This window comes from Jaculus jaculus, chromosome 9 (assembly GCF_020740685.1).
Source record: "Jaculus jaculus isolate mJacJac1 chromosome 9, mJacJac1.mat.Y.cur, whole genome shotgun sequence".
NCBI lineage: Eukaryota > Metazoa > Chordata > Mammalia > Rodentia > Dipodidae > Jaculus > Jaculus jaculus.
Genome location: NC_059110.1, coordinates 68,344,492 through 68,366,903, shown reverse-complemented (window position 1 = coordinate 68,366,903; position 22,412 = coordinate 68,344,492).

Genomic DNA, 22,412 nt, shown 5'->3' with positions numbered 1-22,412 from the left:
GAGGGAGCATGGTGTGTGTATGAGAGGGAGCATGAGTGAGTGCATGAGAGGGAGGATGTGTGAGTGCATGAGAGGGAGCATGGGTGAGTGCATGAGAGAGAGCATGGGTGAGTGCATGAGAGGGAGCATGGATGAGTACATGAGAGGGAGCATGGGTGAGTGAAGGAGAGGGAGCATGGGTGAGTACATGAGAGGGAGCATGGGTGAATACATGAGAGGGAGCATGAGTGAGTGAATGAGAGGGAGCATGGGTGAGTGCATGCGAGGGAGCATGGGTGAGTGCATGAGAGGGAGCATGGGTGAGTGCATGAGAGGGAGCATGGGGGAGTGAAGGAGAGGGAGCATGGGTGAGTACATGAGAGGGAGCATGGGTGAATACATGAGAGGGAGCATGAGTGAGTGAATTAGAGGGATCATGGGTGAGTACATGAAAGGGAGCATGGGTGAGTGAATGAGAGAGAGCATGGGTGAGTGCATGAGAGGGAGCATGGGAGAGTACATGAGAGGGAGCATGGGTGAGTACATGAGAGGGAGCATTGGTGACTGAATGAAGGGAGCATGGGTGAGTCCATGAGAGGGAGCATGGGTGAGTGAATGAGAGGGAGCATGGGTGATTACCTGAGAGGGAGCATGGGTGAGTACATGAGAGGGAGCATGGGTGAGTGAATGAGAGGGAGCAAGGGTGAGTACAGGAGAGGGATCATGGGTGAGTGCATGAGAGGGAGCATGGGTGAGTACATGAGAGGGAGCATTGGTGACTGAATGAAGGGAGCATGGGTTTGTACATGAGAGGGAGCATGGGTGAGTGCATGAGAGGGAGCATGGGTGAGTACATGAGAGGGAGCATGGGTGAGTACATGAGAGGGAGCATCGGTGAGTACATGAGAGGGAGCATGGGTGAGTACATGAGAGGGAGCATGGGTGAGTGAATGAGTGGGAGCATGGGTGAGTACATGAGAGGGAGCATGGGTGAGTACATGAGAGGGAGCATGGTTGAGTGAATGAGAGGGAGCATGGTTGAGTGAATGAGAGGGAGCATGGGTGAGTACATGAGAGGGAACATGGGTCAGTGCATGAGAGGGAGCATGGGTGAGTACATGAGAGGGAGCATGGGTGAGTGAATGAGAGGGAGCATGAGTGAGTACATGAGAGGGAGCATGGGTGAGTACATGAGAGGGAGCATAGGTGAGTGAATGAGAGGGAGCATGGGTGAGTTCATGAGAGGGAGCATGGGTGAGTACATGAGAGGGAGCATGGGTGAGTACATGAGAGGTATCAGGGATGAGTGCATGAGAGGGAGCATGGGTGAGTGAATGAGAGGGAGCATGGGTGAGTACATGAGAGGGAGCATGGGTGAGTGCATGAGAGGGAGCATGGTTGATTACAAGAGAGGGAGCATGGGTGATTACATGAGAGGGAGCATGGGTGAGTGAATGAGAGTGAGCATGGGTGAGTACATGAGAGGGAGCATGGGTGAGTGAATGAGAGGGAGCATGGGTGAGTACATGAGAGGGAGCATGGATGAGTACATGAGAGGGAGCATGGTGAGTACATGAGAGGGAGCATGGGTGAGTGAATGAGAGGGAGCATGGGTGAGTACATGAGAGGGAGCTTGGGTGAGTGCATGAGAGGGAGCATGGGTGATTACATGAGAGGGAGCATGGGTGAGTACATGAGAGGGAGCATGGGTGATTACATGAGAGGAAGCATGGGTCAGTGAATGAGAGGGAGCATGGTTGAGTACATTAGAGGGAGCATGGGTGAGTGAATGAGAGGGAGCATGAGTGAGTACATGAGAGGGAGCATGGGTGAGTGCATGAGAGGGAGCATGGGTGAGTGCATGAGAGGGAGCATGGGTGAGTACATGAGAGGGTGCATGGGTGATTACATGAGAGAGACCATGGGTGAGTGAATGAGAGGGAGCATGGGTGAGTACATGAGAGGGAGCATGCGTGATTACATGAGAGGGAGCAAGGGTGAGTGAATGAGAGGGAGCATACGTGAGTGCATGAGAGGGACCACGGGTGAGTGAATGAGAGGGAGCATGGTTGAGTACATGAGAGGGAGCATGGGTGAGTACATGAGAGGGAGCATGGATTAGTGCATGAGAGGGAGCAAGGTGAGTGCATGAGAGGGAGCAAGGTGAGTGCATGAGAGGGAGCATGGGTGAGTGCATGAGAGGGAGCACGGGTGAGTGAATGAGAGGGAGCATGGGTGAGTACATGAGAGGGACCATGGGTGAGACAATGAGAGAGAGCATGTGTGAGTGAATTAGAGGGAGCATGAGTGACTGAATGAGAGGGAGCATGGGTGAGTGAATGAGAGGGAGCATGGGTGAGGGAATGAGAGGGAGCTTGGGTGAGTACATGAGAGGGAGCATGGGTGAGTGAAATAGAGGGAGCATATTTGATTACATGAGAGGGAGCATGGGTGAGTGCATGAGAGGGAGCATGGATGAGTGCATTAGAGTGAGCATGGGTGAGTGCATGAGAGGGAGCATGGGTGAGTACATGAGAGGGAGCATGGGTGAGTGCATGAGAGGGACCATACGTGAGTGCATGAGTGGGACCACGGGTGAGTGAATGAGAGGGAGCATGGGTGAGTACATTAGATGGAGCATGGGTGAGTACATGAAAGGGAGCATAGGTGAGTGTATGAGAGGGAGCAAGGTGAGTGCATGAGAGGGAACATGGGTGAGGGCATGCGATGGAGCTTGGGTGAGTTCATGAGAGGGAGCATGGATGAGTGAATGAGAGGGAGCATGGGTGAGTGAATGAGAGGGAGCATGGGTGAGTGCATGAGAGGGAGCATGGGTGAGTACATGGGATGGAGCATGGGTGAGTGCATGAGAGGGAGCATGGGTGAGTGCATGATAGGGAGCATGGGTGAGTGCATGAGAGGGAGCATGGGTGGGTGCATGAGAGGGAGCATGGGTGAGTACAAGAGAGGGAGCATGGGGGATTACATGAGAGGGAGCATGGGTGATTACATGAGAAGGGGCATGGGTGAGTACATGAGAGGGAGCATGGGTGATTACATGAGAGGGAACATGGGTGAGTGCATGAGAGGGAGCATGGGTGAGTGAATGGGAGGGAGCATGGGTGATTACATGAGAGGGAGCATGGGTGATTACATGAGAAGGGCCATGGGTGAGTACATGAGAGGGAGCATGGGTGATTACATGAGAGGGAAAATGGGTGAGTGCATGAGAGGGAGCATGGGTGAGTGAATGAGAGGTAGCATGGGTGTGTAAATGAGAGGTAGCATAAGTGAGTGCATGAGACGGAGCATGGGTGAGTACATGATAGGGAGCATGGGTGAGTGCATGAGAGGGAGCACGGGTGAGTGAATGAGAGGGAGCATGGGTGAGTACATGAGAGGGACCATGGGTGAGACAATGAGAGAGAGCATGTGTGAGTGAATTAGAGGGAGCATGAGTGACTGAATGAGAGGGAGCATGGGTGAGTGAATGAGAGGGAGCATGGGTGAGTGAATAAGAGGGAGCATGTGTGAGGGAATGAGAGGGAGCTTGGGTGAGTACATGAGAGGGAGCATGGGTGAGTGAATTAGAGGGAGCATATTTGATTACATGAGAGGGAGCATGGGTGAGTGCATTAGAGGGAGCATGGATGAGTGCATTAGAGTGAGCATGGGTGAGTGCAAGAGAGGGAGCATGGGTGAGTACATGAGAGGTTGCATGGGTGAGTGCATGAGAGGGACCATACGTGAGTGCATGAGTGGGACCACGGGTGAGTGAATGAGAGGGAGCATGGGTGTGTACATTAGAGGGAGCATGGGTGAGTACATGAGAGGGAGCATAGGTGATTGTATGAGAGGGAGCAAGGTGAGTGCATGAGAGGGAGTATGGGTGAGTGCATGAGAGGGAACATGGGTGAGGGCATGAGATGGAGCTTGGGTGAGTTCATGAGAGGGAGCATGGATGAGTGAATGAGAGGGAGCATGGGTGAGTGAATGAGAGGGAGCATGAGTGAGTGCATGAGAGGGAGCATGGGCGAGTTCATGAGAGGGAGCATGGGTGAGTGCATGAGAGGGAGCATGGGTGAGTACATGGGATGGAGCATGGGTGAGTGCATGAGAGGGAGTATGGGTGAGTGCATGAGAGGGAGCAGGGGTGATTGCATGAGAGGGAGCATTGTTGAGTGCATGAGAGTGAGCATGGGTGAGTGAATGGGAGGGAGCATGGGTGAGTACATGAGAGGGAGCATGGGTGATTACATGAGAGGGAGCATGGGTGATTACATGAGAAGGGGCATGGGTGAGTACATGAGAGGGAGCATGGGTGATTACATGAGAGGGAACATGGGTGAGTGCATGAGAGGGAGCATGGGTGAGTGAATGAGAGGTATCATGGGTGTGTAAATGAGAGGTAGCATAAGTGAGTGCATGAGACGGAGCATGGGTGAGTACATGATAGGGAGCATGGGTGAGTGCATGAAAGGGAGCATGGGTGAGTACATGAGAGGGAGCATGGGTGAGTGCATTAGAGGGGCATGGGTGAGTGCATGAGAGGGAGCAAGGGTGAGTGCATGAGAGGGAGGATGTGTGAGTGCATGAGAGGGAGCATGGGTGAGTGCATGAGAGAGAGCATGGGTGAGTGCATGAGAGGGAGCATGGGTGAGTACATGAGAGGGAGCATGAGTGAGTGAATGAGAGGGAGCATGGTTGAGTGCATGAGTGGGAGCTTCGGTGAGTACATGAGAGGGAGCATGAGTGAGTGAATGAGAGGGAGCATGGGTGAGTGCATGAGAGGGAACATGGGTGAGTGAATGAGAGCGAGCTTGGGTGAGTGCCTGAGAGGGAGCATGGGTGAGTGAATGAGAGGGAGCATGGGTGAGTGAATGAGAGGGAGCATGGGTGAGTGCATGAGAGGGAGCATGGGTGAGTGCATGAGAGGGAGCATGGGTGAGTGCATGAGAGGGAGCATGGGTGAGTGCATGAGAGGGAGCATGTGTCAGTGCATGAGAGGGAGCAAGGGTGAGTGCATGAGAGGGAGCAAGGGTGAGTGCATGAGAGGGAGCATGGGTGAGTGTATGAGAGGGAGCATGGGTGAGTGAATGAGAGGGAGCATGGGTGAGTACATGAGAGGGACCACGGGTGAGTGCATGAGAGGGAGCATGTCTGAGTGCATGAGAGGGAGCATGGGTGAGTACATGAGAGGGAGCATGGGTGAGTGCATGAGAGGGAGCATGGGTGAGTGCATGAGAAGGAGCATGGGTGAGTGCATGAGAGGGAGCATGGGTGAATGCATGAGAGGGAGCATGGGGGAGTTCATGAGAGGAGGAATGGGGAGTGCATGAGAGGGAGCATGAGTGAGTGAATGAGAGGGATCATGGGTGAGTACATGAAAGGGAGCATGGGTGAGTGAATGAGAGTTAGCATGGGTGAGTGCATGAGACGGAGCATGGGTAAGTACATGAGAGGGAGCATGGGTGAGTACATGAAAGGGAGCCTTGGTAACTGAATGAAGGGAGCATGGGTGAGTACATGAGAGGGAGCATGGGTGCGTGAATGAGAGTGAGCTTGGGTGAGTTCATGAGAGGGAGCATGGGTGAGTTCATGATAGGGAGCATGGTTGAGTACATGAGAGGGATCATGGGTGAGTACATGAGAGGGAGCATGGGTGAGTGAATGAGAGGGAGCATGGGTGAGTACATGAGAGGGAGCATGGGTGAGTGCATGAGAGGGAGCATGTGTGAGTGCATGAGAGGGAGCATGGGTGAGTTCATGAGAGGGAGCATGGGTGAGTGAATGAGAGGGAGCTTGGGAGAGTACATGAGAGGGAGCATGGGTGAGTGCATGAGAGGGAGCATCGGGGAGTGCATGAGTGGGAGCATGGGTGAGTGCATGAGAGGGAACATGGGTGAGTGAATGAGAGGGAGCATGGGTGAGTGAATGAGAGGGAGCATGGGTGAGTGCATGAGAGGGAGCATGGGTGAGTGCATGAGAGGGATCATGGGTGAGTGAATGAGAGGGAGCATGGGTGAGTGCATGAGAGGGATCATGGGTGAGTGAATGAGAGGGAGCATGAGTGAGTACATGAGAGGGAGCATGGGTGAGTGAATGAGAGGGAGCATGGGTGAGTACATGAGAGGGAGCATCGGTGAGTGCATGAGAGGGATCATGGGTGAGTGCATGAGAGGGAGCATGGGTGAGTACATGAGAGGGAGCATGGGTGAGTGAAGGAGAGGGAGCATGGGTGAGTGAATGAGAGGGAGTATGGGTGAGTGAATGAGAGGGAGCATGTGTGAGTGCATGAGAGGGAGCATGGGTGAGTTCATGAGAGGGAGCATCGGTGAGTACATGAGAGGGAGCATGGGTGAGTACATGAGAGGGACCATGGGTGAGTACATGAGAGGGAGCATGGGTGAGTGAATGAGAGGGAGCATGGGTGAGTGCATGAGAGGGAGCATGGGTGAGTGAATGAGAGGGAGTATGGGTGAGTGAATGAGAGGGAGCATGTGTGAGTGCATGAGAGGGAGCATGGGTGAGTTCATGAGAGGGAGCATGGGTGAGTGAATGAGAGGGAGCTTGGGAGAGTACATGAGAGGGAGCATGGGTGAGTGCATGAGAGGGAGCATCGGGGAGTGCATGAGTGGGAGCATGGGTGAGTGCATGAGAGGGAACATGGGTGAGTGAATGAGAGGGAGCATGGGTGAGTGAATGAGAGGGAGCATGGGTGAGTGCATGAGAGGGAGCATGGGTGAGTGCATGAGAGGGATCATGGGTGAGTGAATGAGAGGGAGCATGGGTGAGTGCATGAGAGGGAGCATGGGTGAGTGAATGAGAGGGAGCATGGGTGAGTACATGAGAGGGAGCATGGGTGAGTGCATGAGAGGGAGCATGGATGAGTGCATGAGAGGGAGCATGGGTGAGTGAATGAGATGGAGCATGGGTGAGTGCATGAGAGGGAGCATGGGTGAGTGAATGAGAGGGACCATGGGTGAGTACATGAGAGGGAGCATGGGTGAGTTCATGAGAGGGAGCATGGGTGAGTGAATGAGAGGGAGCATGGGTGAGTGAATGAGAGGGAGCTTGGGAGAGTACATGATAAGGAGCATGGGTGACTGCATGAGAGGGAGCATGGGGGAGTGCATGAGAGGGAGCATGAGTGAGTGAATGAGAGGCATCATAGGTGAGTACATGAGAGGGAGTTGGGTGAATGAAGGAGAGGGAGCATGGGTGAGTACATGAGAGGGAGCATTAATGAGTGCATGAGTGGGAGCATGGGTGAGTACATGAGAGGGAGCATGGATGAGTGCATGAGTGGGAGCTTGGGTGAGTACATTAGAGGGAGCATGGGTGAGTGAAGGAGAGGGAGCATGGGTGAGTACTTGATAGGGAGCATGGGTGAGTGCATGAGAGGGAGCATGGGTGAGTACATCAGAGGGAGCATGGGTGAGTACATGAGAGGTAGCATGGTTGAGTGCATGAGACGGAGCATGGGTGAGTACATGAGAGGGAGCATGGGTGAGTGAATGAGGGGGAGCATGGGTGAGTGCATGAGAGGGAGCATGGGTGAGTACATGAGAGGGATCATGGGTGAGTGCATGAGAGGGAGCATGGGTGAGTGCATGAGAGGGAGCATGGGTAAGTGCATGAGAGGGAACACGGGTGAGTGCATGAGAGGGAGCTATGGTGAGTGCATGTTAGGGAGCATGGGTGAGTGAATGAACGGAGCATGTGTGAGTACATGAGCGGGAGCATGGGTGAGTACATGAGCGCTAGCATGGGTGAGTGCATGAGAGGGAGCATGGGTGAGTATATGAAGGGAGCATGGGTGAGTACTTGAGAGGGAGCATGGGTGAGTGAATGAGAGGGAGCATGGGTGAGTTCATGAGAGGGAGCATGGGTGAGTACATGAGAGGGAGCATGGTTGATTACATGAGAGGCAGCATGGGTGAGTAAATGAGTGGGAGCATGGGTGAGTGCATGAGAGGGAGCATAGGTGAGTACCTGAGAGGGAGCATGGGTGAGTACCTGAGAGGGAGCATGGGTGAATTCATGAGACGGAGCATGGGTGAGTGCATGAAAGGGAGCTTGGCTGAGTGCATGAGAGGGAGCTTGGATGAGTGAATGAGAGGGAACATGAGTTCCATGGGGGAGCATGGCTGAGTACATGAGAGGGAGCATGGGTGAGTTAATGAGAGGGAGCATGGGTGAGTACTTTAGAGGGAGCATGGGTGAGTTAATGAGAGGGAGCATGGGTGAGTACATGAGAGGGAGCATGGGTGAGTACATGAGAGGGAGCATGGGTGAGTACATGAGAGGGAGCATGGGTGAGTGAATGAACGGAGCATGGGTGAGTACATGAGTGCTAGCATGGGTGAGTATATGAGGGGAGCATGGGTGAGTACATGAGAGGGAGCATGGGTGAGTGAATGAGAGGGAGCATGGGTGAGTGCATGAGAGGGAGCATGGGTGAGTACATGAGAGGGAGCATGGGTGAGTACATGAGAGGGAGCATGGGTGAGTACATGAGAGGGAGCATGTTTGATTACATGAGAGGGAGCATGGGTGAGTACATGAGAGGGAGCATGGGTGAGTACATGAGAGGGAGCATGTTTGATTACATGAGAGGGAGCATGGGTGAGTACATGAGAGGGAGCATGTTTGATTACATGAGAGGGAGCATGAGTGAGTGCATGAGATGGAGCATGGGTGAGTACCTGAGAGGGAGCATGGGTGAGTACCTGAGAGGGAGCATGGGTGAGTACATGAGAGGGAGCATGGGTGAGTGCATGAGAGGGAGCTTGGCTGAGTGCATGAGAGGGAGCTTGGATGAGTGAATGTGAGGGAACATGAGTTCCATTGGGGAGCATGGCTGAGTACATGAGAGGGAGCATGGGTGAGTTAATGAGAGGGAGCATGGGTGAGTACTTTAGAGGGAGCATGGGTGAGTTAATGAGAGGGAGCATGGGTGAGTACATGAGAGGGAGCATGGGTGAGTACATGAGAGGGAGCATGGGTGAGTTAATGAGAGGGAGCATGGGTGTGTGAATGAGAGGGAGCATGGGTGAGTGCATGAGATGGAGCATGTTTGAGTACATGAGAGGGAGCATGGTTAATTACATGAGAGGGAGCATGGTTGAGTACGTGAGAGGGAGCATGTGTGAGTGCATGTGAGGGAGCATGGGTGAGTACCTGAGAGGGAGCATGGGTGAGTGCCTGAGAGGGAGCATGGGTGAGTACATGAGAGGGAGCATGGGTGAGTGCATGAGAGGGAGCTTGGGTGAGTGAATGAGGGGGAACATGAGTTCCATGGTGGAGCATCGGTGGGTACATGAGAGGGAGCATGGGTGAGTGCTGCCACATGGTGTGTATATATACAGGGACAGCTTAGGTTCAGTCCACACACCTTCCTTGTTGTTTCAGGAGTGTCTGTCATTAATTACTGTGTGTCATTTACCTGGCTTGTTGGCCCAAAAAATTCTGACAGTTTTCCTGGCTTGGCCTCCCTTCTTGAACAGTGCACACTGGGATTACAGATGCTGGCTTTCTGTGTGTTTTAGGGATCCAAACTCAGTATCCACATTTACACCAAAAATGCTTTAACCACTTAGCCATGTTCCCAATCCAATCCATTGGTTCTTTCAGCATACTTTCTTCAATGTTGTCTTCAGAATCTATTCACAGTTGATGCCCTTGTGTCTAAACATAATTAATATACATTTCAGACATATAAATATTTATTAAGTGCTCTATCATCCCCAAGCTATCATCAGGAGTCCTCAGGAAGTGCCAAACACTGATAACCATGTAAACAACTTCTAGAACATGTGCTAACACATACGTGCCCCTGAGAGACTGCTACAGCTGCTGCCTCTGCTCTCTCAGTTCTTGAATCACAACATTTAATGGACTATTCTAGCCAAAACTCAAAGACATCCTGCACTGAGTATAATACATTCATATTCTCGCTCTCTCCTCTTCTCTTCTTTCTCTTATCTCCTGATATACAGATAACTTCTACTGGTCACTTTTGAACATGTAACAGGCACCCTAAACATATTTCAGAACTCAGGCCTGTGCAAAAAAACAAAGAAACAAAAAAGCCTGGTGAAGATTGGAAAGACAGAGCTATCCTTGAGCCCAGCCATTCTGACAATCATGTTCTTCTCTTCCTCCTCCAGATAAAATTTATTTTATTTTATTTTATTTTATTTTATTTTATTTTATTTTATTTTATTTTATTTTTGAGAGAGAGAGTGAACGGACATGTCAGTACCTCTTAAAACTGTAAGCAAACTCCGGACACATGTGCTACTTTGTGCATCTGGCTTTATGTGTGTACTGGGGAATCAAACCCAGGCCATCAGTCTTTATAAGCAAGCAACTCTAACTGTTAAGCCACCTCTTAAGCCCATATTTTCTTAAAAGCATTTCATTAGGATGGAAAAACCATTTACCCCTCTTATTACTCACGCATCTTCAGATATCCCTCTGAAATTTCAGGCCTCAACCACTAAGATAAATTCCCAGAATACCACTGTATTATACAGGGTTCTCTAGAGGAACAGAACTGCTAGAATGAATTATTTTAAAAAATAGAATTTATTGGATTAGTTTACAGTAGCCCAGTTGCAGTCGCAGGCCTGAGAATCATGGAACCTGGTAGCTGCTCAGTCCACATGGCCAGATGCCTCAGCAGTCCTGACCCAGCACTACAGATAGTTCCGGAAGGCCTGGAGGCTTCCTGAGGAGCCACTAGGTTTTGAACCACACAGGTCTTCAGTTGATGCTGGTCTTCAGTCTGCGCCGGTCTTCAATCCACACTGGAAGGTAGCAAGCAGCTCCAACAGCCAAGTGGAAGGAAGGAAGGAAGGAAGGGAGAAAGGGGCTCTTTTTACCCAGAGCTTCCTTATATCAAGCCCCCTCTGAGCAAGGCCTCCCACTGTGGGGGAAGGACTTCCTCCTTTAGTTGATCCTTCCTGGAAGCAACCTCCAAGACCCACCAGAAAGGGATTTCTGTGTATTACTAAACAGATCAAGTTAACAACACCAACACTGATCTTCTGTTCAAGCTTCAAGATTAGTCTGGTGATCAGTGCCTAAAACTGTGTTCATCCATAGGATTAAGAAAAAACATACTTGATATGATTACTCTCCATTTTACCACATGTAACACATTGTTCAGGATATACTGACTGCAGGCACTAATGCCCTCAAAATCATATAGTATGTTCTTGCTTGTATTAAAAGATAAAATCAGACATATTAAATTCTTTAAGTGTTAGTTGAGAATCCAGTGACTTATGAACATACAGTACCAGACTAACAATAATGTAGCCCTCTACTGGGGAGAGACAAGAGTGGAAACTTTTATGAGGTATTCACAAAAGAAAGAACAAAAAATATATTTGGTTGTTAAACAGCAAAAATTTCCTCTTTAGATGTTAGTAGGAAGAATTTTATGAGTTAACCAAATGTTCCATGTTGCTAGTTACATGGAAATGGATTTTGATTTGCTTAAGTAGCTATATAAGACCCAGTAGTTCCTTTCATTTATTAGCCTCCCAATTAACTATGTTAATGCTTATGTAAACTCCAAGGTGGACATTTGTGGTCATGATGCAACTGGGTAGCTTTTCTACAAAAATCCACAAGCACCCAGGCTACTTCCACTATATTCTTTCTAGCATCTACATCCAGGTTACGGGGAAAAGAGAGTAAAATCTGGCATTAAAAGGATTTATCACCAATCCAAAAAGGTGGCCTGTGTCACTTCCACAACTTTGGCTAGAAGTTGGTTTCATGATTTTAATCTGATACATAGAGAGACAGGGAAATGTTTTCTTGTGTGCTCTGCAGGAGGACCTTGCACTTTCTCAACCCTAGCCTGTCTCTGCTATAGACTTTGTTCTAGCCACTGAATGTCTATTTACTTTTCCTTGTCCCTTCTTGTGAGAACAACTCAAGTGACACTTTTCAGTACAACTTCTTCAGACTTCAGGGGTTTTAGAAAATTCATAGTCTTCTTTCATGGCTTAATTCAGCTTCCTATGTTCTGGTAACCTGTGAATTGAAGGACAGGGTCTATGTCTTCCACCACCACACAGCCACTGAAGGACAGGATCTCTGTCATCCACCATGACACAGCCGCTGTGAACTGAACTACAGGGTCTCTGTCTTCCATACCAGACACAGCCACCGTGAATTGAAGGACAGGGTCTCTGTCATCCACCACCACCACACACCCATTGTGAACTGAAGTACTGGGCCTCTGTCTTCCACCACCACACACAACCATTGTGAACTGAAGGGCTGGGCCTCTGTCTTCTACTATCACACAGCCACTGAGTGATGGAGGAACAGAGGCAGGACTATAGCCATGATGCATCACCTGACAAAAGGAAGATGTAAGAAGACCTAGAATCAGAGTCTTGCAGCATTTCTTTAGTCTTTTCAAACAGAAAGTATGACAAGCTCTGACATGGTGGCAGAAGTCAGAACATAAGGTTTCCTGAGTCAGTCCTAAAGAATGACCTTGTTTGTTTTTTTTCTGTGACAGCACACATCCTGAGAACTTGCCTTGTCCACCACTCTCCTTGGCCCCTTTGGGAATCCCTGAAAGACTCCCTTATGTTTATGGAAGTTTGACATACCAATGATTGTTAGAAGTCTAAAATGACCAAAACTGGGTTCTTTTGTGTTTGGTTTGTGGCTTATTTAAATTGTTTATGATTCTCAGAAACTTGATAGAAATACGGGAAGCTTCCAATGTTCATTGGCTAAATGAAGAGGTTGTACCCATCAAATAAAGCCTTTTAGTGTTTGGAGAGAGCTTAGCAGTTATGACACTTGCCTGAGATGCTTAAGGACCCATGTTCCATCTCTCTCCAGATCCCACATAAGCCAGGCGCACAAAGGTGAGGCAAGTGCAAGGTTTCACATGCCCACTAGGTGGTACAAGCATCTGGGGTTCAATTTCAGTGGCTGAGGTCCTGCCTGGCACACCAATTCTCTCTCACTCTCTAAAAATAAATTAAAACAATTAAAAAAAAAAAAGCTTCTAAAGCTGGGTGTGGTGACGCATGCCTTTAATCTCAACACTAGGGAGTCAGAGGTAGAAGGATTGCTTTTAGATAGAGGCCACCCTGGGACTACATAGTGAATTCCATGTCAGCCTGAGCAAGACTGAGACCCTACCTCAAAAAAAAAAAAAAAAAAAAAAACTAAATGTATGCTTATCCCTTTTGATCAATGCTGCTCTCACTCTTGGCTAAAGAATCTGCCTTTTATAGATGGCAGTGAATACCAGGGAGACTGAAGATTCATCAATGATAAGAATACATAAAACAACAAGAAAACGATCTATGTGCCTAGCATGGGACAAGTCATCTCTATAACACCCACCACGGCCCAAGCAAGGCACCTTACAGAAAAGAGGTGGGTAAACATGAGTGCATTTGCACTGCTAGCCAGAGAACCTTCTTTACAAAGACGTCTGTAGGCCTTGGGAGTCTCAAAACTCGTCAAAGCAAAGAAATAAAGAATGAAAGAAAAAGAGGCTACCATAAGCTCAACTCTAAAGGAGACTTCAAACATGTCCTTCAAGGCTCAGGGAACATTGCTAAAGAGAGGTGGAAGGAATGTAAGAAGTGGTGAGGCATTTTGTGAGGCACACTGATACTCCCACTGAGGAAAGCCCTCTGTCGAATGAGGGAGGGGGAAAGAGGACAAAAGAGGTTCATCTGATGGGAATATGACCAATTTGTAGTATGTTCATATATTAAAATTTCAAACACAGATTATAAAAATAAAAAGTTAATAGACATCTGATCATTTTGTTTCCTAGTCATTGTATGTGCCAGAAACCACATTCAAAGATTTTTCCTAGACATAATTCACAAGTATGTTTTATTTCCCTACTTCCTTCTACCATACCAATGTCTTCAATTTAATAACAGCTTCTAACTTTGAGACTAGAACTTCTGAATGAGAACACTCAATCTTGATCTGTGTGTGTGTGTGTGTGTGTATGTGTGAACTTACTTACCTGAAAGGTGCTCAAACTTTTTCTTCCTCCTCATTTCCTGTCTTCTTTCCTTCTTTAGATCTTCAGTCTTAACTTCTCTTCCTCTTTTATTTACATTTTTACTGCATTTTTAAATATTTTGGTATTCTGAAAACAGCTGGGTTTTCCAGAACTGCAAAACCTAAACTTCCAGATTCTCTGCATGCTCTCTTTTATTTATGCAAATAAGCCAGTCTTTCCCAAGCTTGTGGACAAACACAGCCAATAAGAAACCACATACCACTGAAGTGATGTTTCACATCCTGGAGTCCAATGTCAATGGGACATGTTCTACCTTCCAAGTAGTCTCATAAACAGTTTTTCTAACTCTTTTACCACCATCTAACAGGCTTACTAATTTTCTAATAGCCAGTATCAATTTCCTTACTGATCATTTGCCAATTCTACATATCATAAACTCTTGTTATAAAGTATATAGAAAGGATAAACACCCACTTCAATATAAAAAAGTCCACATTTGGACATTCTGATCACTGTAGAGAGAAACCTAAAATCTTATTTGTCTAATGAGATTTTTAAAAATTTAATTCAAGCCCAAAGCAAATACCTGGTTTCATGATTCTCCTAAGTGGTTTCTCTTCAAAATATAGGTAGTGGTTCTGATGCTTTTATCTATGGATTTGCTATTTTACAAATTCAAGCTAATCCTAGAATAACCCAGCCATCAGAGGGAGGATGAATGGAAGAGAGTAAGAGAGGACTTTATGAGCATGCTTCACATGAGTCTCTTCCAGAACCCAAACACACAGAACCAACGTAACACCAGAGAAAGCTAGGGCATAGTCTTCCCATGTTATTACCAAAAGGAAATAGGACTATTGTGCACGAAGCTACCTTTGGAGTAAAATGCAACTGGAACCACATATTATCCCGTTGTTGGTATGTGAAGATCATATAATTCTAAAATATGCAACAAAGACAGATGGGAAACCCAGCTGGAGCCCTGAAAATCTACCATGTTAACATGTTGTTAAGTAGCAGTGAGAATATACTCCTTGCCTGGCATTCCTCTGTCTTATAATTATTAAGTCATTGCTCCTCAAAATTATCCTGTAAGGTATTTGCTATTATAACCATTGTGTAGAAAGGGAAATTAATGCAAAAATAGATTAAGAAATGGATCAATATTTATGGCAGAAACAAAATCTGACTATAATCAATCTGGTTCTAGAGAATATAGCCTCACCCATTATAGCAGCAGTCTGGTTATGATCTAGGCTCACCCACTGCAGGAGGAGTCTGGTTCTGGTCTAGGCTCACCCATTGCAATAGCACAGTCCATTCTACATGAGTTTCTCAGATGACTAGCTTGTTTAACACACTATATCCTAATGGCATATATATCCTCCTTTCTCTTCCCCTTTATATAGAGTCACTTTTAAGTTTGAGTTTGTTTATCTATTTGTCTCCAACCCTTTCATGGACCATACTACATTCCTGTTTTATGCTACAACTGTGTGAGTAGAAATAGGGAGACGCAACCTACAGAAGGGGAAAAAAATCTTTGCCAGCTATATATTTGACAGAGGATTAATATCTAGGACATACAAAGAACTCTAAAAGCTAAATAATAAGAAATAAACAAGCCTTTAAAAATGGGCTATGGAGCTAAATAGAGAGTTTTCAAAAGAAGAAATATGGACGGCATATAAGCATCAAAAAGTGTTCTACATCCCTAATCATCAGGGAAATGCAGATTAAAACTCCATTGAGATTCCATCTCACTCCTGTCAGATTGGCCACCATCATGAAAACAAATGATCATAAATGCTTGTGGGGAAGTGAGAAAAGGAAACCTTCTATACTGTTGGTAGGAATGCAGTATGGTCCAGCCATTGTGGAAGTCAGTGTGGAGGTTCCTAAGACAGCTAAAAATTGATCTACTATATGACTCACCTATAGCACTCCTGGGCATATATCCTAAGGACTCATCTCATTTCCTTAGAAGTACTGCTCAGACATGTTTATTGCTGCTCAATTCATAATAGCTGGGAAATGAAACCAGCCTAGATGTCTCTCAACTGATTAGTGGATAATGAAGATGTGGCACATTTGTACAATGGAGTTCTACTCAGCAGTAAAGAAAAATAAAGTTATGAAATTTACAGGAAAATAGATGATCTGATAAGGATTATACAAAGTGAGGTAAGCCAGGCCCAGAAAGCAAAGCACCGCATGTTCTCTCTCACATGTGGATCCTAGCTAAGATGATTGGACTTCTGTGTGAGTAGGAAGAAAACTCAGTAGCAGAGACCAGTAAGGTAAAAAAGAGATACAAAGGGAAGAGAAAGGAAGAGAGGAGGGTACTTAATAGGTTGGTATTGTACATATGTAAATAGAAGAATAGACTAATGGGGATTAAAAGTGAGATCAGGGGAAGAGATTGAGTAAAGGAATAGTGGAGGGAGGGCTAATCAAAATCTAACAGGATATAAATAAATCATATGGACCCCCCCCCCCAGTTTTGGACAATGGAACGCTCAGGAGCCGTAGATCATTGCTAGAAAATTTTCAGTGCCAGGGATGGGATACCTTCCAATGAGTTGTTGGCCATGGAGGTCCCTGATACCCCCAAAACATTATAGGCCATTGCCGAGGCCCTTGGTTTCCCACCAGAAATAGATGGTATTGCAGTCAGGTTCACATTGCTGGTAGAAATCACCCAACAAAGAGCAACTTCTGGGAAAAAGAGATTTATTTTGGCTTACAGGCTCGAGGGGAAGTTCCACGATGGCAGGGGAAAAGGATGGCATGAGCAGAGGGTGGACATCACCCCCTGGCCAACAGAAGGTGGACCACAGCAACAGGAGGGTGTGCCAAACACTGGCATGGGGAAACGCTATAAAGCCCATAAGCCTGCCCCCAACAATACACTCCCTCCAGGAGGCATTAATTCCCAAATATCCATCAGCTAGGAACCTAGCATTCAGAACACCTAAGTTTATGGGGAACACCTGAATCAAACCACCACAGATGGTAAGACCCTATTGCTGAAGACTCCACATACTTGGGCTCTAAGGCCACTGAGAAATCCTGCTGGAACCGAGCTGATAGCCTCCTCCATGTAGACCAGCCGACAGAAAGCTGAAAGAAGCCATTCTACATGTAGTTCAATGGGAAAAAGAGATAGCACCAGTGAAAATACTCAACAGTGGACACTGCAAGCCTTATAATTGACCAGCCAGGCCAAATGAGCAAATGGGTGCAATAGTGGCACATCTGTCATGGTGGAAACCAATTGCCCTCTAATTGGACTGGAGGCCCACTCCATGGAAGGGAATATATCCCTGATACTGAAAACTTAAAACAGGGATAGTCATAAGCCTTAGTGGTAAAACATCTGCTGATGTCTGGATAAATGTATATACTATGCTTATCAAACTGCCCAGTAAGCACTGCTTTTAATATTCATACCCTTATATTAATGCTACTCTCACTTTTGGTAGAGAAGCTTCTCTTTTCAGATGGCAGTGACCTTGGGACAACTCAGAAAGTATCATAGTACTGGAAAGAAGTAAATGGAGTACTGAGTAACATCTCGATCACACCTTCCAAGGCTCAGGGTCTAATGTGGAAGAGGTGGCAGAAAGAATGTAAGAGCCACAGGAAGGGTAGACTCCTTACAACATGCTCCCTCCGGACAAAAAAATGGCCTGGATATCCATGACCTCACCATGCCTGACACTACCTACACAAGACCATCATAAGAGGAGGAAAAGATCATGACATCAAAATAAAAGAGAGACTGATTGAGATGGGGAGGGGATATGATATGATGAAGAATGGATTTTCAAAGGGAAAAGTTGGAGGGGGGAGAGTATTACCATGGGATATTTTTTATAATCATGGAAGATTTTAATAAAAATTGGGGACAAAAAGAAAAAGTACTACTTCATCCACTGAACATAATAATCCTAAGCTTCTCTGTGTTTAACAGCAGAGCTGAAAATACATGAAACAAAACTGATAGGACTAAAAATAGGAAACTTATTCACATCAACAGAACTGACATGAAAAGTAAACACATTTACAATCTGAGTATGAGATTACAACATTCCTCCATCAGCCATTGATAGATTCGCAGATGAAAAGTCAGCAAGAACATAAAACATTTGAATAGCTATTTCAACTGACATGACCTAATTGACATTTATGAAATACTCTACATAATATCATCAGAACACCAATTTCCCACAAACATGGAACATTTACCAAAACAGACCACATGCTAGGTCATAAAACATATATCAGAAAACTTTAAGATTGAAATGATATAAAGACTCTGCTCAGACAACAGCACAAAGTAACTTCCCTGACCAGAAAGGTATCTGCAAACTCCCAAAATACATAGAAGTTACACAAATCATTTCTAAATAACACATAAATCAAGAACAAAAATCACAAGGGCATTTAGAAAATAACTAACTAAAAATTCAAATGCAACCAACCATTAGCTGAAAGTCAGGAATTTTCTCTTTCTCTCTTGGTCTCCCTTAGTCTGCAAACCTACAATTGTATAGAACTCTCACCAGAAACCCTACTTATAGTAAAAGCATGACCCCCTCATACAGCCCCTGTGATACCTGCTTTTACCTTATCAGATTATAACCCCACCCATATACCTCTGTTGCAGTCTGGTTCGCATTGCTGGTAGAAATCACCCAACCAAGAGCAGCTTCTGGGAAAAAGAGATTTATTTTGGCTTACAGACTCAAGGGGAAGCTCCACGATGGCAGGGGAAAACGATGGCATGAGCAGAGGGTGGACATCACCCCCTGGCCAACAGAAGGTGGACCACAGCAACAGGACAGGGTGCCAAATACTGGCATGGGGAAACTGGCTATAAAGCCCATAAGCCTGCCCCCAACAATACACTCCCTCCAGGAGGCATTAATTCCCAAATATCCATCAGCTGGGAACCTAGCATTCAGAACACCTAAGTTTATGGGGGACACCTGAATCAAACCACCACAACCTCCAAGAACTATGACATAATCTCACTTATTAAAAAGAGAGGGAAGGCCTGGAGAGATGGCTTAGTGGTTCAGGTGCTTGCCTGCAAAGCCTAAGGACCCATGTTCAAGTCCCCAGATCCCACTTAAGCCAGATGCACAAAGTGATGCATATGCAAGGTTTCACATGTGCACAAGCTGGAGTTCAATTACAGTGGCCGAAGGCCCTGGCACACCAATTTTCTCTTTGCGTCTCTCTTTCACTCTCTCTCTCTCTCACATAAAAAAAGGCCAGTCTGATGGGCTTGCCTCAAAAACAAAAAAAAAAAAAAAAAATAGAGGGAGAAGAGGAAAAAAACTCTTATAAACTTTGAGATGTAAGTTGAAAGCCACCAAATGGTTTATATAACTAATATTAAAACACTTGTGGCTCTCCCCTGAGAAGGTTATGCATGTCTTATTCCATTTCTCCATTTCTCCTAACCTTTGTGCTTTTGTGCTTTTCTATTTTAAATAAACTGCAGCTCTGCTTCACACTTGCTCATCCTGAAATTTCTTTCCTTGTTGAATCCTTGAATCCTGCTTTGCCAGGGAGCAGGTCTGTAAAAAGAACTCAGTTATGCTGCTGTTAACATTGTTACCAAATGTAGTACGCTGGTTTGAATGTAAAATGCTCCTCCCACCCCACCCCCCATACACAGATAGCATCAAATATTTGTGATGAAGCCTCCTGCTTGGTCCCCGGCTGGTAGAGCATTTAGGAAAAGGAGTCTTCTTGGAGGAGGTAGGTTGCTAAGGGTGGACCATGAGGTTCATTAGTCAAGCCCACTGGATATTCAGAGCTGCCTCATTCAGACTACTCTCTTTCTGTAGTTAGGATAAGATGTGATGTCCCGGCTGCCTGCTCTAACATACTTTCCCCACCACAATGAAACTTCCCTCTAAAACTAAGCTGAAATAAGCCCTTTCCTCCCATATATTGTTTCTGGTAGGGTGCTTTGTTCCAAGAACATGAAAGTCACTACTATAGAACATTAGTACCAATAAGTGGGGTCATTGGCTGCGATGAGCCTGACCATGTGGTTTTGGGTCTTTGGGCAGTGGTTTGTGAGAATATAGAAGGATTTGGAACTTTGGACTAGAGAACCCTTGATGTAAAAACAGACTAATGAACCAGTCTGATGAGAATTTGAAAGACAGCAATACAGGGAGAAGAGTAGATTGTGAAGGTCTGATACATGGAGGTTTCAGAATAGAAACTTTTGTCAGACTGTCTACTGGCAGTTTGTATAAAATTCTGGCAAAGTTTGGCTGCTGTGTGCCCATGTCCTGGGAACTTGAACAGAGTTGAATTTAAAAGCCTTTTGTGTTTGGCAAAGGGAAAACATGGAGCAGAACAATGTAAAAGATGTAAACTTTGGCACAATAAGAAACATAAGCAAGTTTGAAGTCTCCAGCAGGGATACTGATATTAGGTCGCTTAAACTGTAATTGTTAAAGATTCCCATCATTGAGGATGCACCAGCCATTTTGCATTTTTCTGCAACAGGAAGGATGCCCTGAGGGGGGAAGCCTAACAAATTGATAGTTCAAGCTAGTAAGAATGCAAATTCTTTTGAAAATAAAAGCCCTGAAAGAAGAATGCTAAAGGAGTTTCCTGCTCCTCAAGGTCAAGCATCACACCCCTGGATTAGAAATATAACAGTAACACCTACCTGGTGCTGGTTTTAGAAGTAGGAGAAATGCAGAAATTAAGATCACTGAGTTCAATCACATTTCCAGGAGCTGCCAAATATGAAACCATGGTTGTGGTCACTGAGTAGAGGCCCTGTGAGGCCATAGAATGGAGCTGAAAAGATAAACACTCAGTTGCAATGGAGATCCCAGGATTTTGAGAAACCAGGACTATAGCACAGGTACCACAAAGAGCTCCTAGCTCTGCCTTGAGTATATTTTGTCCAGAAAGCCAGCACACAGCTGGAGGGCAGGAAGTTTCCTAAGCCTTTCAGAGCCCAGAGGATTTCAGCCCTGAATGTCAGGCATATAGCTAGAGGAGCTGATGCTTGCTTTGTGTGTGTTCTATCTTGCATTGTCTCTCCTTGTTATACTTTCTTTATGTAATGGGAATGTTTACTCTGTGCCACTATGTGTTAAAAGTATGTGACTTGAATCTTGATTTTACAGGGCTCACATTTAAGAGACTAACATGAGTCTCAAAATGAGACTTTGATCTGGGCATAGTGGTGCAAGCCTTTATTCCCAGCACTCAGGAGACAAAGGTAGGAAGATTGTGTAGGAAAAAACCCCCGCAGGGGGCCCCCACGCTCTGCCCGGATAAGGCAACACCCCAAATCACTCACGAGAAGCGGTCTTGATGCAAACTGCAAGAGGATTTTATTCCAAGCGTGCTGGGGCCCACAGTCGTACACCTCACAGGGGTAGAGGACTGCAGAGCCCCGAATGCAGGAACAGGACAGTTTTTATAGGGTTTCTAACAAAGCCTGTGCATTAGACCAATCATTTTCTAATATTAGGAGCCCCGCAGGGTGTTAGCCAGTCAGTTGGTGCCACCCCATAGTTTCTAAGCCAATTAGTTTATGACCTTGGTGGTCAGCATTTGCGCAGGTCCTTGGGTGGGAGTAGCAGAGTGTGGTACCAGTCTCCTGTGACCTTGGTGGTCTGAGGCAGGCTGTTACAGCTTATGGTGTGAGCTACTAAAGCTAACAGTGTGGGCTATTAAGGCTTATAGTGTAAGGCTTATAGTGCAGGCTATTTACAGAAACCAAATAAGTGGTTTACTTTATTACTCATTTCCCATCCTTGAGGGCTATCTCATGCCCTTTTACCTAGTTTTATATTAGGAGCGGGCTCTGATATAATGAGAAGAGGGATTCTTTACTTGCTTCCAACAGAGAGTAAAGCCTGGAGTTTGAGGTATGCAGGGAGCCCGCTTAAGCTCCCCTTGGAGTGTGATAGTATTTCTGAGCTTCTGAATTCTTGGGCCTTTCAATTGCTGTGAGTTCAAGGCCACCCTCAGACTCTATAGTGAATTCCAGGTCAGCCTGGGCTAGAGTGAGACCCTACCTAGAAAAACAAACCAACAAGCAAAAAAAAAAAAAAGAGACTTTGGACTTAGAAATTTTGAACTACTAAGCCTTTGTGGGGCTCTTGGAAATGGACAAATGCATTTTTGTTGTAATATCAGATGACCATGAATCTTTGGTGACCAGGGGTCAAATGTTGTAGCTTGAATCTGAAACATCTCATATAGGCTTAATTTTAAATACTTGGTCCTTAACAGGTGGTGCTCTATTTGTGATATTTTAAACTTTGAGAGGTAAGGCCTTCTTGGAAGAGTAGGTCACTGAGAGTAAGTCCTCAGGGGTATGTTATCCTTGCCCATT